We start from the raw sequence: 17,293 nt of genomic DNA, 5'->3' as shown, positions 1-17,293 counted from the left end.
CATTAGTGTGTAGTATAATGGGGTGATTAAACCTTGCTCAATGGAAAAAAGCATAAGTGGGAAAGAGAGGGTAGGGGAGTAAGTCAGGAAATGGCTTTGCGGGGTTGATTGAAAAAGTATTCTTCCTAAACGAATTTGGAAGTGGTAGTTTTCAATCAGAACAATTAGGGTCTGTAGAATCTTCTACAGATTTATCTTCTTATGAAGATAAATCAAAGTGCATCTGTTGTCAGACACAAATATTTTCAGAGTGCAGCTATAGAGCAACGTAACTGTTTTTCAATAAAAAAGCACAGATTTACAGGACTCCACAAATTATTCAATCAAGATCTAAAAGCATAACCATAGTGATCTTTACTTATGAAGATGCAGGGGCAGGTTTCTCTTACAGTCTGGAGAATTTGGGCCTCTTTCTAAGCATTCATGAATCTTAGAACCACAGAATCCAGTCTTTGCTCTATATCAGCTGTGTTAGGGTGAGAAGATGTTGGCCATGAGTCATGTTTTCAACATAAAACTTGTTCTCCTGCAACAAGTGATTGGCTCTAATCCCCCTTAATTTCTTATAGCTCATGGGCTTAGTTAATTTGCATGTCTGTCATAAGGGGCTGGCATTATGCTAACAATCTGGTCCCAGCATGTTAGGAAATGCATTATGAACAATTTCATTACTTAGCTGGGACACTCTGTCTAGTCTGAAAACCAGGTGGGTGGACAACTTGAGGTCAGGAGTTCCAGACCAGCCTTGCCAATATGGTGAAACCCATCTCTACTAAAAATATAGAAATTAGTCTGGCATGGTGGCACAGCCCTGTAGCCCTAGCTGCTCGGGAGGCTGAGGCAGGAGGATTGCTTAAGCTCAGGAGACGGAGGTTGCAGTGAGCCAAGATCACGCCACTGCACTCCAGTCTGGGTGACAGAATGAGACTCTGTATCAAAAAACAACAACAAAAACAAAAACTACTAAGTAAAAAGAGGAGGAGAGCAGAGTAGTGACAGATCTTGGTGAAGTGCAAGGAAGTTTTATTGGTGTCCATACAGTCATGGCAGATAGTGGGTTTGATGGATGCATATGGAGCCCAGACTCTGCAGAATGTAGTTCTCAAGAGGGCAGGGAATTTAAGATGAAGCTAGGATGATAAGATGATAGCTAATTTTTTAAAAAGCCAGACAGACAGGCATCTCTGTCCAAAGTAGGAACTGGCTAAGTTGAACTTTTCTCACCACTTAGAGAGTGTGAGACAGCCCGTAGCCATGGACTACCTTTCTCTCTTTTGTTAAAATACCAGAATCAGCTCATCACAGTGTGCTAAAGAAGCTGTATTTGAGGCCAAGAATTTCTGCCTCAGACATCATTCTTGAGACTATTATGGCTTGCCATTGTCTTAGCTCACTTTCCTGGCACACTAACTTCAGAGAGTGTTCAAACAGGATAGTCACCACTGTAGTAAGAATATGACACTGGAAAGCAAGTTATAACTGTGAGTGAGGTAGGAGGCAGGGCTTGGACACTGGACCAGATTGAGGACCAGCTAAAACAGAGAAGAGGTAAACTCTCCACAAGTCACACCCACTAGTGTGTCATGTCAGTTTACCTTTGCCATGAAACACCTAGAAGTTGCCGCCCCTTTCTAAGGCAATGACTTGACAATCTGAAAGTCACTGTCCTCTTTCTAGAAATGTCTGCATAATCTGCCCCTAATTTACATACATATGACTGCAGAACTGCCCCTGAGCTGCTACTCTGGGTGCACTGCCTATAGGTAGCCCTACTTCACAAGCAGTACCTCTGCTGCTGCTGTACACGGCCACTTCAGTGAAGGTTGCCAACACCACCAGCTCGCCCTTGAATTCCTTCCTGGGAAAAGCCATGAACTCTCCTGGGCTAACCCTCAGTTTTGAGGCTCATCTGTCCTGCATCAACTACAAGGCTTTATGTGACTTAAAGCAGGCTCATTAGTAGATTATTCAGTCCCAGGGTTGCTGGGTGATGTTCCAAGGGACCAACATAGGGATGCCTTGAGGATGGAAGAGACAGGGCTACCGATAAAGCCAGTCCTCCAAAAGATGCGGTTTTTCCTTTTTTGGTGTCTTGAAGCCAATATGTGAAACCAAAAGTGAGTGTTAAGCAATGCAGGCTTTATTTGCTGGCCATGGAAATGAGGAGCAGAAAGCATGGCTCACAGATCAAATTCTCAGTTCATGGGAGCTAGGAAGCCACAGACACAGGACATTTTCAATGTAGGTGTCGGGTATTAAAAGCAAGGATAGGAATATCTGTCTTTTCTTGGAATGGACAGACAATTTCTCAGGACCAGAGTGCTGCCTTCCTTTTTGTCCTTTTGTGGTTTCTTCTGGTCATTGCCATGGTGATTGCCAACAGTCATGGCCTGGAGGGAAGGTCATTTAGCATGGAAATTAGATTATAAGGAAGTTAGAGGTTCTTCAGAGGTCAACTGAGCTGCCATCTTGGATTCCTCCAGTTTCAGCAAATTTGGTCGTCAGGGGAAACTTCTAACTGCAAGCATCCTGTTTCTTAAAGATAAGCAGAATTAAAGTGGAGTAAAATTTCAGGTAGGTCACAAAGGCACCACATATAACAGTAAGTTTAGGGTCAACTGAGATGTTGAGGGACAAATCCCCACTTCTGACTCAGTCAGAGCAACCTCATTTTTAATTGATATTCATATTGGGACTCTAAGTCAGATTCTTTTTGAATTAGCTGCACTTCTGAGGCTAAAATAATGTCAAAAAACTGGTAACAAGACCCAATCTCCCCATTTTCTAGGTGCTGAATTGAGGCCCATTGAGACATTCAACAAGTGTTGTTAGGCAGCTGCTGCATCAGACGTGATGTATGGTGGTGATCAGGACGGATACCTTCCCACTCTCTTGGAAGTTACATCCCACTGAGAGAAGTAGAAAACATCTGGGTAGCAAACACATCATTATTAAATTATACAACAGTTTCCACTCCAGGTTGGCCTGGAGTGCTCTCGAGCACCCAGTCAGGCTATAAAGAAGTCTCATTTCTTCTTAGTCCTCCACAGGGTTCCAGAGATTCTCTGGGGTTTAGAAATGCCCTGAAGCTCTTCTCACACGGGGGATGGAGAGTAGCCTGGGTGCAGGTGGCCTGGCAATGCCACCTGCATGAAGGAGGCCTACTAGGCTTGCCACTCTCCCTGCCCTTTTCTCAGTCCACTTGGCAGACACATCCTAGCAGCAGATACTCTCACAGTCAACGAATTGGGATTAGATCGGTGCCTCTCGGAAGCCTCTCCTTATCAACAACTTGACCCTGCCTCTGGGTGTTCCAGATTCTTACACTTGGGCTATTAATGTTTTACTTCAACATTAAAGGAATGTTCCAATGGAACCTCTCCCATCAGAACAAATGTGATCCCCTATTAGACCTTCTCCCAAATCATTTCCAATGGAAAATTTTTTCCTGTCTCAAGAGTAGGATGCCCTTGGTCATTACAATTGCCTGGCCTGCATGAGGTAGAAAGAGTGGAGGGAGGGAGGAACAATTTCACTGTGACCCGTGAACAGTCATTTTTGCATCCCAAATGGATAAAATGACTCTTTTTATAGCAAACACAGAAAGAAAAAAAAAGAAGAAAACCAATGTATTTCCAAATATCAGTGATACACTGAATATTCAGACTAAGATCCTGCTACCGTGCCAATTGTGGTAAATGGTTTGAGAGACAAAGTGGAATAAGATGAGAACTTGTAACAAGGGATTCTGACCCAGCTGAGGGGGTCAGGAAAGTTATCCCTGAGAGGACAAGGAGAAAAGAGTGTTCTCAGGAGAGGGAACAACAGGTGAAAAGGCCCTCGGGGCCAGGTGCGGTTGCTCATGCCTGTAATCCCAGCACTTTGGGAGGCCGAGGCAGGTGGATCACCTGAGGTCGGGAGTTTCAAACTAGCCTGACCAACATGGTGAAACCCGGTCTCTAATAAAAACACAAAAAATTAGCTGGGCATAGTGGCACATGCCTGTAATCCCAGCTACTCAGGAGGCTGAGGCGGGAGAATTGCTTGAACCCAGAAGGTGAAGGTTGCGGTTATTTGAGATTGTGCCATTGCAATCCAGCCTGAGTAACAAGAGCAAAACTCAGTCTCAAAAAAAAAAAAAAAAAAAAAAAAATGGGCCCTGGGGTAGCAAAGGGCCTGGCAGAGTCAAGGAACTTAAGGCATGTTATTGGAGCTGTAGAGCAGAATGGGGGATGAGTGTGGAGAGATACATGGGCATGACTCGCCTGAGGCCTTACAGGCCATGTCACAGAGGGCTTCACTATGAGGGATCAGTGAGTAGATGGAAGCTTATTAATTTATGTTTACCAAGACTGGAGGAAGGTAAAAAGTAGGTCAGTTAAAAAACTATGGCAGTCTTTCAGGAGAGAAATAATGCTATCTTACACTCTCTGGTGGCAGTGGGCGTGGGGAGGCATGGATAAATTCAAGAGATATGTAGGTTGTAGAATTCCTGGGGTTTGACCAGGCTGAGTCAGAAGAAAACAGTATTTTAAGATTGATTCTGATGTTTATCATGAGAAAATAGGTGCCACTGAGTGAGGTGGAAGGCAATGAAGAAAGCATCATGAGTTCAGCTTTGGATAGCTGAATGTGTGATCGTCCAGGGCTGCTGTATCACTGTCCTTCCCAGCAGAAGTTCATGGCACAAATCCCAGTGATATCCTCAGGGCAGCCCTAGAAGGCAGAGCTCCGGACTCTGATCTCCACCTTTAGATTCTCCAAATTCCACGGCCATAACTCACCACTTTTGAAAGATTACTTTCTTCAGAATTCCTTTGAGGAAGGTGGTGCTTTCGGCCTGTGACTTTGATGTCAGGTGTTAATAGTACTCAGCCTCTAAGAGAGACGTAAAAAACAAAATCAAAGGGAAAGGTTTCCTCCCCCTTGGGACATTCCTAAATTCTTATTTCAGGAAAGAAACGGTGGCTGAGTGTTAATGCTTCTCAATGCTAGATAAGGCTTTAGAATTCCATTGACTATTTAGCAACTAGAAGAGACTTTCTCATGTCTGTTGGCACATGACAGAAGGTGATGATGAACAAGAGCCTTCAGAACGTAAGACAGACCGGTGCCTCTTTCTGTTTTTGAGTCATTCCTGATATGCTAAAAATAAGTGCCAAACAGAGATACAAAAATTGTGCCATATTTTAAATGTTTACAGTGAAGAACTTAATGCTGTTAACAAACACAATGCCATATGATTGAGCTGTTCACAAAGGTATTAAGAGATTTATGAATATTTTTAGGTCATAGTTCAATATAGGTGGTGTGGTCTGGTAACAGGTAGACAAACATAATTTTAAAAATATTAACACCAACTTCACACAATATATAGAAAACATGTGCCAAAGTTTTATTTGATTAATGCAGGAAAAAAGACACTTGTTTAAAAGGAGAGTAAGAAGAATTGAGATTCTTATGGTGAATGGGCAATTCAGGAATGCTAAGGTATGATTACTAAATTAGATACTAAAAGGTCCATATATGCCACAGAGCAATGAAACATAAGCTGTGGCTTTATCTTATCTTATCTTATCTTAGAGCCAGAAAAGAAATTTATCACACCTTATCAGTTTCACAGAATTGTAAATGTCTGGACCCCAGTCAATCGTGCAACTCAGTTACCTTTCCCTAGAGAGTCTGATGACCTTTCGTCCGACCTGCTGAGCAATGCATGTTGTTAAAGAACATACAGTCATCCTTTGCCTTGTTTCTAAATTGTGTATAATTTTTCTTAGCAAGTATAAGTTTAAAATTGTATGATAGACATCTGTTGCTTTTAGTTCTCTCTTTGTGACTGGTTACATAAATATCTATTCCCAGGAGGCCAGGGCAAATAGTCCTTCTATGTCTTGACCTTCAACGCCACGAGCACCAGTCAGTTGTATCAAGCTGCAAGCCAAAAATAAAATTCTAAGGCCCCCAATTGACTGAACGGATGCCTCTTCTCGGCCAAGGGCATTTCAAAGTAAACCTGCAAAGCTAGCTGTGGTGATGCAAAGGGGAGTCAGACCTGACTCTTTATACCCTCCCTTTGGAATTCAGGCACAACTTACCAACATTAACATTAAAATACAAATCTTCAGATTGACAAAACTGATGCTTTGTAACAAATAAGATACCGGATTCCAACCTGCTCCTGGTATACCATCACATAACAGATAGCAGGCTCTGAAAAAAATTGTAGTATTTTACCCCAAACTGTGTTTTTTGGACATATTTTGAAATGTCCCTGCAAAGCTGTTTCACGGAGAAAATCTGCATACTGTACAGAAGGCTCCTCCCTTTCCAGGTCTTTTCCTGATCCAAAAGAGTTCTAGCTTTAAAGATTAAGATTAGATTAAAGATTAAGCTTAGAGAAAGATTGAGATTAGACTCTTAAGTCTAGCACGGTTTAGAGTCTGATAAGAGACATTTACCATCTATTCTCTCTGAAGCCTGCTACCTGGAGGCTTCACCTACATAGCAAGAACCTTGGCTTCCATAGTCTCCCCTTATCTTAATTACAAACATTTCTTTCCACTGACTTCAATACTACAGGCAAAAGAGTTTCAATTATCAATCATGAAATCTTTAAATCCACCCGTGACCCGGAAGCCCACTTCTTGATGTTTTTTTTTTCACTTCTTTTCTAAGCAGAATCAATGTACACCTCACCTGTATTGGCTTATGTCTCTGCCTGTAACTTCTGTCCTAAAATGTGTAAAATCAAGCTGTAACCCAACCACCTGGTGTATGTGTTCGCAGGACTTATCCAGACTGTGCCTCAGGCCTTGATCATTCACATTTGGCTTAGAATAAGCCTCTAAATGTTTCACAATTTGACTCTTTTGTTGACAAAGCTCTAAATTTAAAAATATTCTTGATTGGTAGTTGTTTCATAGTGAATTGAAGATTTATGTAAGGCAGGTTTCTCATTTGAAAAGCACTACTGTATTCTCATCCATCAGAGAAAGCTGTTGAAGAGGTGAGAAGAGGCAATGTAATGTGAAATGTCGCTTTAAGGCAGTAGTACTTGAGGAGTGAAGAGAAGCAGGGATGGATTGATTGAAAATTTTACATAATAGAAGAAAGTGTCTCATAATAAGTTATGTTCAGAAACGAAAATTCTGTGAGCATGACAAAAATGCACTCATGTAATACAAAAAATCTCTTCCACAGTGAATACCATTAGGGGCTTATTTAGGAGTATGCATTTATATTTGCAATCTATATGTAATCGTCATTATTTTGGAAGTTTTATTAAATCTGTAGAACCTATGCTGTAATAGTTTTGGTATTCATCAATAATTTTCAGAACTAATTCTAAATTCACTTTGAAAATAGATAATAGGAAAATTGCATGGAAAGTTACAAATAAGATGTTGAAAAGATATAAATACTCACCCCAAATCAATTAGTACTCTTTTCTCTAACTCAGCATCTATCTAAAAATATCCTGGCAATCCAGAAATTGACATATCCCCACAGTCCTGTGCAAACACTATTTTGAGATCTAGTTTAGCAAAAACAAATGTGTCAAGAAGAACTAAGATCTGTCACCTGCATTTTCTGCTGAGGGTTGCTGAAGGCAACTTTAGCCGCCTTGTCAATAGTGCATGCAAGCCTCGCCTGGAAGGAATGGGACATTTTGGTGGTATTTGTAATGGTACCAGGTTCTATATTTCAATTCAATTCCTACTTGGTTAGATTTCAAAGTAGTCCTGGGATTTTAATTAAGCACTTGTTGAATAGTAACTTGTTGAGTAGTGTGTGTGTCTCTGTGTTTTCTCTTCCATTTTTTCTCAAGATGGGGACCCTGCTTCATTCATCCTTGATATGGTTTGGCTATGTCCCCACCCAAATCTCATCTTGAATTCCCATGTGTTGTGGGAGGGACCTGGTGGGAGGTAATTGAATCATGGGGATAGGTCTTTCCCATGCTATTCTTGTGATAGTAAGTCTCATGAGATCTGATGTTTATTTTAAGGGGCAGTTTTCCTGCACAATCCCTCTTCTTCTCTCATCTGCTAAGATGTGGGACATCCCTTTCACCTTCTGCCATGATTGTGAGGTCTCCCCAACTACGTGGAACAGTAAGTCCAATAAACTTCTTTCTTTTGTAAATTGCCCAGGTTCGGCTATGTCTGTATCAGGAGTGTGAAAACAGACTGATACAGTAAATTGGTACCAGTAGAGTGGGGCACTACTGAAAAGATACACAAAAATGTGAAAGCAACTTTGGGGCTGGGTAACAGACAGAGGTTGGAGCAGTTTGGAGGGTCCAGAAGAAGACAGAAAAATATGGGAAAGTTTGGAACTTCCTAGAGACTTTTTGAATGGCAGTGAGCAAAACCCTGATAGTGATATGGACAGTAAGGTCCAGATTGAAGTGGTCTCAGATTGAGGTGAAGAACTTGTTGGGAACTGAAGCAAAGGTGACTCCTGTTGCCTTTGGAGCAAAGAGACTGGTGGCATTTTGCCCCTGCCCTAGAGATTTGTAGAACTTTGAACTTGAGAGATATGATTTAGAGTATCTGGTGAAAATATTTCTAAGAAGCAAAGCATTCAAGAAGTGACTTGGGTTAAAAGGCATTGAGTTTTATAAGAGAAGCAGAGCATAAAAGTTTGGAAAATTTGCAGCCTGACAATGTGATAGAAAAGAAAAACCCATTTTCTGAGGAGAAATTCGAGCCAGCTACAGAAACTTGCTTAAGTAATGAGGAGCCAAATGTTAATTCCCAAGACAATGGAGAAAATGTCTCCAGGGCACGTGAGGAGTGCTCATGGCAGCCCCTCTCATCATAGGCCTGGAGGTGTAGGAGAAAATGGTTTTTTGTGTTGTGTGCACTCTAGGGACTTAGTGGCCTGTGTCTCAGCCACTCCTGATGTGACTAAAAGGGGCTGAGGTACAGCTCAGACCATTGCTTCTGAAGGTGGAAGCCCCAAGTTTTGGCAGCTTCCATGGGTGTTGAGCCTGTGGGTGCACAGAAGTCAAGAATTGCGGTTTGGGGTCCTTTGCCTAGATTTCAGAAAATGTAAGGAAAAGCCTGGATGCCCAGGCAAAAGTTTGCCACAGGGGTGGGGCCCTTGTGGAGAACCTCTGCTAGGTCAGTGCAGAAGGGAAATGTTGGGTTGGAGCCTCCACACAGAGTCCCTACTGGGGCACCACCTAGTGGAGCTGTAAGAAGAGGGCCATTGTCCTCCAGACCTCGGAATGGTTGATCCACTGACAGCTTGCACCATGCTCCTGGAAAAGCTGCAGACGCTCAACACCAACCTGTGAAAGCAGCCAGGAGGGGGGCTATACCCTGTAAAGCCACAGGGTCAGAGTTGCCCAAGACCATGAGAACCCACCTTGTGCATCGGCATGACCTGGATGTGAGACATGGAGTCAAAGGAGATCCTTCTGGAGCTTTAAGATTTGACTGCCCTGTTGGATTTTAGACTTGCATAGGGCCTGTAGCCCATTTGTTTTGGCCAATGTCTCCCATTTGAAATGAATGTATGTATTCAATACCTGCACCCCCGTTGTATCTAGGAAGTAACTAACTTGCTTTTGATTTTACAGGTTCATAGAAGGAAGGGGCTTGCCTTGTCTTGGATGAGGCTTTGGTCTGTGGACTTTTGAGTTAATGCTGAAATAAGTTAAGACGTTGGGGAACTCTTGGGAAGGCACAATTGGTTTTGAAATTTTAGGACATGAGATTTGGGAGGACCCAGGTGCTGAATGATATGGTTTGGCTGTGTCCCCACCCAAATCTCATCTCGATTTCCCAAGTGTTGTGGGAGGGACCTGGTGGGAGATAATGGAATCACAGGGGTAGGCCTTTCCCATGCTGTTCTTGTGATAGTTAGTCTCATGAGAGCTGATGTTATGATAATGGTGAGTTTTCCTGCACTAGCCCTCTTCTTCTCTTGCCTGCTATGATGTGAGACATGCCTTTCACCTTCCATCATGATTGTGAGGTTTCCCCAGCCATGTGGAACTGTAAGTCTAATAAACCTCTAAACCTCTCTCTTTTGTAAATTGCTCCCTGGTCTCAGGTATGTCTTTATCAGTAGCGTGAAAATGGACTAATATAGTTCTTATATTTCTAGCACACATGCAACTGAATGTCATCATGTCAATCCATTTGCATTGCTATAAAGGAATACCTGAGGTTGGGTAGCTTATAAAGAAAATAGGCTTATTCGGCTTATGTATCTGCAGGTTATACAAGCTTGGCACAAACATCTATTTGGTTTCTGGAGAGACCTCAAGAAGCTGACAATCAAGGCAGAAGGCAAAGAGGAGCCAGTGCATCACATGGTGAGAGAGGGAGCAAGAGAAATAGGGAGGAGAGGTCAGGCTCTTTTAAGCAAGTGGATCTCGTGTGAACTCGCAGAGTGAGAACTCATTCATTACTGTGAGAACAGCAGCAAACCACTCATGAAGTATCCACTCCCATGACCCAAACACCTTCCACGAGGCCCATCTCCAGCATCAGAGGTCACATTTCAACAAGGGATTTGGATGGGGATGAAATATCCAAACCATATCAGTGATAGACATGAAAGACACACAAGATGCTTGTTGTTTGACGGATCGGAATTAAATTGTTCCACTTCTCATGGAAGAATGCCACAATCATAGGCTTCCCTGCCCAGGGCCCAGGATGCCATAATACCAGGACATTTCCCAGGAGTTGAGCCATTACCTCTTCCTCCTATATTGAACTTCTGGGGAGGGGATAGGAGGGAAGTACACGCAATTTTGCACAAAACGTGCATTGCTACCTGTAATAAACAGAATAATGGCCCCCAGAAATGTTTAGGCTCTAACCCCTGGAACATGTAAATATTACCTTTTTAGGGAAAACTATCTGCAGATGTGATTCAGTTAAAGATCTTGAAATGAGGAGACTATCCTGGATTATCTGGGCAGGTGCTAAATGCAATCAGACCTATCCTTAGAAGGAAGAAGCAGGGAAAGTTTGATAGCAAGAAGGCCACATAAAGAAAGAGCAGCAAGAGGCGGGAAAATGCTGGCCTGGAAATTAGAGTGGTGCAACCACGAGCCAAGACATAGCCACCAGAAGTTGGAAAGGCAAGGAAGGGATTCTTTCCTCAAGTCTCCAGAGATAGCCCAGCCTTGACACCTTGATTTGACCCAGTGATATTGATTTTGAACCGGTGGCATCCAGGACTGTGGTAAGAATAAATGTATGTTGTTTGAAGACACCAAGTTTATGGTAAAGTGTCACAGTAACAATAGGAAACGACACACCACCTGGCCTTCTCTCAGATCCCTGTCCCATCTCTGCCCCTACTTCTCTGAGATCTCCAAACTCAGAAATGTGTGATAAGAAGGTCACTGGATATGAAGTCAGAAGTCCTGGCCTCGTATGCCCACTCTTTATATAAGAGCTGTCTTCACTCTGCCAGGTGCCCAGGTCCCCTTAACTGTACTTGGCCTGAGGACAGGTAAATGAGAGCCATAATTTTTGCCTTCAAAGAGCTCATAGTTGAGTGCATTAGACAGATAGGCAAGTACAGAAGATCACTGGGCAACGTGTGCTGAGAGAGGCAAAGGCAGGGCTCCAGAGGAACTCAGGGGTGCTGGCAAGCCTTTCATCCAGGCTGGAGGGAGGGAGTGAAGCATGGCAGGGAGGACTTTTCAGAGGAGGTGATGAGATTACTCAAGCCCAGTAATAAGGCTTCCACTAATTGCTAATATCATTAAGGCTGTGTGCCAGTGCTGCACTGGACTGCTGGCGCTGGGGAGCAGAGCTTATGAGGAATGCAATGTAAGTGTGCCACCTCGAGTTAGGTGATGCAGCAGCCTTCCCTGGCAGTGCCAAATGCTTTACACAGGTGAGTTCATTGCATTTTTGCACTCACAAGCAAGTCGCTACTTTTACTCTGATTTTCCCCACAAACAAACTGAGGCACAAAATGAATAAGTAACTTGCCAGAGCTCCTACAGTTAGTGAGGGGTGAGACGTGCTGAGAAAATAAAACTGAGTCTTCACACACAGCTCCTGATTTTAACTAAAGTGGATATTGTATTTCTCAGACATGGACTGTGTAACTCAGTAGTACTGAAGCAAAATACGGTTTATTTCTCTATGATGAAATGTAAAGTAGCTCTGAATCCCGATTTCTGCTAATGAAAGGAAGAAGCAGCCGCAGTTTAACCTTGATGCTCAGCCACATATGGTTTCAGCTTCCTAACTGCTAGTTTCCACGAGTTGCTTTTGGATGAAAGCAAAACTCAGAATGAACCCCCTCCCTCCTATTTTTCCTTAAAGACCTCTGAATTTAGAGATACCTTATTTGGCACAGTAGCTTCAGAGGTGAGTGAAGCTGTCACTTCCACGGGCTCTCTGTCCTCCTTAGTCCACCTGCTAAGGTGCTGTGGTCCTCATGCTCCCTCTCAGTAACTGCCACACCTGTCAGGCATCTTGGGCTGTTTCAAAGTCAAGGAAAGCCTCTCTATGCACCAGCATTGTTCCTTTGGAGTTCAATTCCAACCACATGGTGAGCTAATGCTGTGATCTCAGGCAGGTTGCTTAACCTGAAGTGCCTCCATTTTCTCCCCTGTTCAATAAAGAAGATAATTGGAAACCTTTGTGAGGTTTTTGTGATGTGTTAACTTGGCTAGGTTGAACCACATGTCTGAACATTTTCTTCCTCCTCTATCTCTGGTTAGAGTGGGAACCAAGAGAGACTCTTGTAGGTTTGGGGGTGAAGCAAAGCAGCTTCCACACTGCAGCTCACTTGTCCTGGCTCACTGTGTCCTGGCTCACCTGCTAGATCACTTCAATGGCATGAGGTCACAGCTGGGCCTGCAACTGCTCCCCATTCCCCTGGACCCTCTCCTTCAGCTTCTCTGCCTCCTGGGCCAGTTGTGTGTGTTTAGTTCCATGACAAAGGCCTCTGGCTTCTGGAAGACAGCCACCCCAGCAAGGTTACAGGCAACAGGAACTGATACCGTTTCCAATCCGTCCTATGGACTCCACAAGGCTCTGCCACTTAACAGCTGTGTGATCTTGGGTCAGTTTCTCTCTGCTTCCTCACCAGAATGGCAACCATCATGGCTACCTCACTGGTAGTGTAAGGATGATGTGAGAAGATGCTTATGAAGTTTTTTAACACAGTACTGCACACTTAGTAAGGGATCTATTATGTAATCAATTCTGATTATTTTCTCTCTCTTTTTTTCTATTTCCTCTCCTCTTTTTCTCTCCTTCTTCCATCCTCCCCTCTTTTTGCTCACCATTAAGAATTAACTGAGGAGAGATGAAGAGATGACTTCCGGAAGGAATCTCAAGTCTTCATCTGTTTCACATGTGACCTCCTGTCTTCTGGCCAGGGATCTTTCCCATATGTCCACATAAAATCCCTCTCCTTGCAACCCAATTCCTTTCCATTTCATCCTGCCCCTTGCAGAAAAGGTGAAATTCAGGAAACACAGTTCCTGTTATTTATTCAAAGAAAAACTTCACAGTGTTGTATAGTCCACATCAGGAAATGATTTTATATCTCCGTTCAAAATTGCATGTTTTGAATCCCAGCTGAAAATACTATATCATAGATAAGGAAATCTATGGTGCTAGGGACTGAACATTTGTGTCCTCTTAAAATTTATAAGTTGAAATGTGATGGTATTTGGAAGCGCATCCTTTGGGAGATGATAAGGTCAAGAGAGTATTCTCATAAATGGGATTAGTGGCCTTACGAGAAGAGACACAGAGACATGATCTTGGCACATGAAGATACAGTGAGTAGATGGCTATATGTAATTTAGGAAGACAACCCTCACCAGATACTAGTATGCCAGCACCCTAATCTAAGACTTCCATCCTACAGAACTGAGAAGGAAAGGTCTGTTGTTTAAATCACCGAGCCTATGATATTCTCTTATAGCAGGTTTGAAGACTTCTCAATGCATAATTTCACTTCTTCCTTAAGAAAGAAATCCTTGAGGCCAACAAAAGAATCCCGGGTTCTTTAACACATGCTCACCCCAGGAGGCTTCAGAGAGCAGGGTGCTTCTTGCTAAGCAGCTTGAGTACTTGTGACACCCTTGGCAAGTTCTTCTTAGAGGCCTTGTACACTAAGATCCTAAGAATGAGGTCTCAGTCTTTATTCTTTAGAAACTTGGTTGGTGTTGAGGGATGTCACTTAACACCAACCTCCTCCCAGGCTGTGAAAAGTCAGCAGTAGGCATTTAAATACTGAAACCCGAACATGTCCAGCGGTCTCCATGCTTATATTCTTTTCCTATCAGCTTAGTTATCAGTGAAAACAAAGAGGATCAATAAAAGCAAGAAAAGATGCCTCCAGCAAACTCAAAGCTTTTTTTTTCTAAGAAATACAATCGGTAGGTATCATTTTGTGCCCTCTGAGCAGAACCTGAGTAGAGGGCCCTGATGGAGGAAGAAAACCATTAAGAGACTAAGCATAATTAACCATTAGAATTCATCAGCGAAAACTATCAGAGTGCTTTGCTAATTCTGCAGATTTAAAATTAGGCTTAATTTCTAGAAACAGACACGCAGAGGAAGTTTCTACCGGTAAAGTAGTTAGGGACATTTGAAAACCTCTTTTTGGCTGCAAAATGATCTGCAAAAGTTCTTCTACGTTCTCTGAGAACCTTGCTCTCTCCACAGCTGTGAGAGACCCCTGGTCTCCAGGACTAATCCCGCTCTTTGCAGAAAGAACTTGGAAAGTGAGAGATGTCTAATATTTGTGGGATTTGTTGATTTGCTCGTTCATTCATTCACTTAACAAATGTTGACTGAGTACTTACTATGTGCTAGGACCACTGTGGGGGTTGGGAATAGACATGGAAACAATGGGCGGAACACTCTGCTCCCAGAAACTCACATTCTAGAGCAGGAGTCGGCAAACATTTTCTTCAAACAGCCAGACAATAAATGCTTTAGGCTCTGTGGGTTACATGGACTCTGTTGCAATTTACTTGATTCTGTTGTGAGAGCACAGAAGCAACCAGAGACAAAATGCAAGTGAGCAGAAATAGCTGTGTTCCAATATAACTATATTCACAAAAATAGGTGGTGGGCAAGAGATGCATGATCAAGTTTACCTTCTGTATTAGTGCAATTTCATGCTGTTGATAAAGACATACCTGAGACTGGGTAATTTACAAAAACAGAGCAGTTGAATGGACTCACAGTTCCATGTGGCTGGGGAGGCCTCACAATCATGGCAGAAGGTGAAAGTCACATCTTACATGGTGGCAGGCAAGACAGAATGATAATCAAGTGGAAGGGAAAACCCCATATCAAACCATCAGATCTCATGAGACTTATTCACTACCATGAGAACAGTATGGGGGAAACTGCCCCCATGATTTGATTATCTCCCACTGGGTCTCTCCCACTACACATGGGAATTATGGGACTACAATTCAAGTGAAATTTGGGAGGGGACACAACCAAACCATATCACCTTCCATTTAGGTCTTCCCATTTTCTTGTTTTAGTAGCCTGCTGCTGCATACCATACCCATTTTATCATCTTCCTTCATCCTGTTTTTAGGGTGGCAGTTTCACCCATTGGTTAGGCCCACTCCCTGCTGTCAGATTTCAGTGACACTCCACCACTAGCAGTTTAGATAACTAAATACCTATTAGCTGAGAACCCCAGATGAATTCACCCATGTGTGATTAGCTTCTGAATTCTCTGTCATTAGCCTCTGCTCACCTTTTGGGACATTGTGCAAGTGAGTCTCTGCAGACTCCCCCATGCTAGAGGAAGGATTATACTATCCCCTTTCATCTGTTGCCTTTTGTCTGCTAGTCTGGACTTTCTCCTAGGACTTCAAAATGTTATAGGACCACTAGGGCCTGCTCTACCCAGTAAGCAAGTCTCATTTCTACATCTAGTTTAGACCCCATCTGTTTAATCTATTGCATGGCAATGAAACAGTAAAAACTCAGCCGTAGTGTAAAGGTTATCAATTATTTTAATATATTCAGCTTTAATGTTACTTGTTAAGATGTTTTGTAATATATAAAGGAGGACCAAGGAGAGAAGTGTGTGCATGTGGATGTCCATGTGTGGTTATAGTTGGAATGTGATGAGAGAAAACAACTGTGGATTTGTTCCAGTGCAATGCACAGTTGACCCTTGAACAACGTGGGGGTTAGGAACACCAACTCCCCCTCCCAGCCAAAAGTCCACATATAACTTTTGACTTCACAGAAACCTGACTATTAATAGCCTACTATTGACCAAAAACCTTACCAATAATACAAACAGCTGGTTAATACTTATTTTGTATGCTTTATGTATTATATACTGTATTCTTTATAATAAAGTAAGCTAGAGAAAAGGTTATTTAAAAGTCATAAAAAAGAGACAATATATTTACTATTCATTAAATATAAGTGGAACATTATAAAGGTCTTCATCCTTATTATTTTCATGTTGAGTAGGCTGAGGAAGAGGAGGAATAAGATAATTTGATCTTACTATCTCAAAGGTGGCAGAGGTGAAGAAAATCCACATATAAATGGACCCACACAGTTTAAATCAATGTTGTTCAAGGATGAACTGTAAATGCCACAAGGTAGAGAACATTTTGTGATCTTAACAGCTGGAACAGATTTCCGCTCAGGTACAAAATTGTCTTTGTTGGAAAAATGCTGTGTAGAGTTACAAGTGACTCACTGTCTCCCCTTCCCACTGGGCAGAGTTTCAGGTTGTGCGGTACTACTTGTCTTAATGGAGAAATAAAAATTGCAAAGTCTTAGACCAATCCAGTGGAGAAGGAGTGACGGGCAGAGACATAGGGTTTAGAACAGAAAGAAAGATGGCACAAATGTGGTGGCAGAAATGCTAACCCAAAAAACTATTCAGTAAATGCCACTAACCCCATAAATAGTTGGAGTAAACAGTATCTGTTGATGCTTAGGTAATGACAATGAAGAAGGTTATGTGTTTCCACTGAGGTTCACGTGAGGCATTCCACAGACAATGATGAACAAACTGAAGTTGGAGCGGCCAAAGAATCAGGAGAACCTGAGACTTCTAGGAATTCTCAGAAATATTTGGATGAGCTTTGGACTGCATCATTTCAGATCTTAAGAACTGACATGTGGTTCAGAATTGCCATGCCTGAGTTATGTAAGAAAACCCCAAAACAAAATTGCACATACCTTAAAAGCAAGATATTCTAATTAAATCAGCCTGAGAACTAATGTAAAATAAGTAAAATTCATCAGTGGAATCTCCAACATCCTCTCCCTACAAATTTGAC

The 17,293-nt window shown here is 42.5% G+C and overlaps 2 long non-coding RNA genes across 2 annotated transcripts in view; one reads left to right on the top strand and one right to left on the bottom strand.

The window, feature by feature from the left end:
• LOC118154438 (uncharacterized) overlaps positions 1-12,630 on the top strand; it is a 25,208-nt gene extending 12,578 nt beyond the window's left edge. Inside the window, exons 2-3 of the long non-coding RNA XR_004744285.3 lie at positions 8,012-8,117; positions 10,235-12,630. This is a non-coding gene — a long non-coding RNA (uncharacterized LOC118154438). The remainder of the gene's footprint in view (positions 1-8,011; positions 8,118-10,234) is intronic.
• On the bottom strand, positions 2,068-17,293 carry LOC118154441 (uncharacterized). Its single transcript, XR_004744286.2, has 3 exons — positions 17,193-17,293; positions 4,785-4,878; positions 2,068-2,535 (listed from the first exon to the last, which is right to left on the bottom strand). It is a non-coding gene; the product is annotated as an uncharacterized LOC118154441 (long non-coding RNA).

This window comes from Callithrix jacchus, chromosome 1 (assembly GCF_049354715.1).
Source record: "Callithrix jacchus isolate 240 chromosome 1, calJac240_pri, whole genome shotgun sequence".
NCBI classification, from domain to species: Eukaryota; Metazoa; Chordata; class Mammalia; order Primates; family Cebidae; genus Callithrix; species Callithrix jacchus.
The sequence above is the reverse complement of the archived record's forward strand: the minus strand, read 5'-3'. Positions and strand labels throughout refer to the sequence as shown.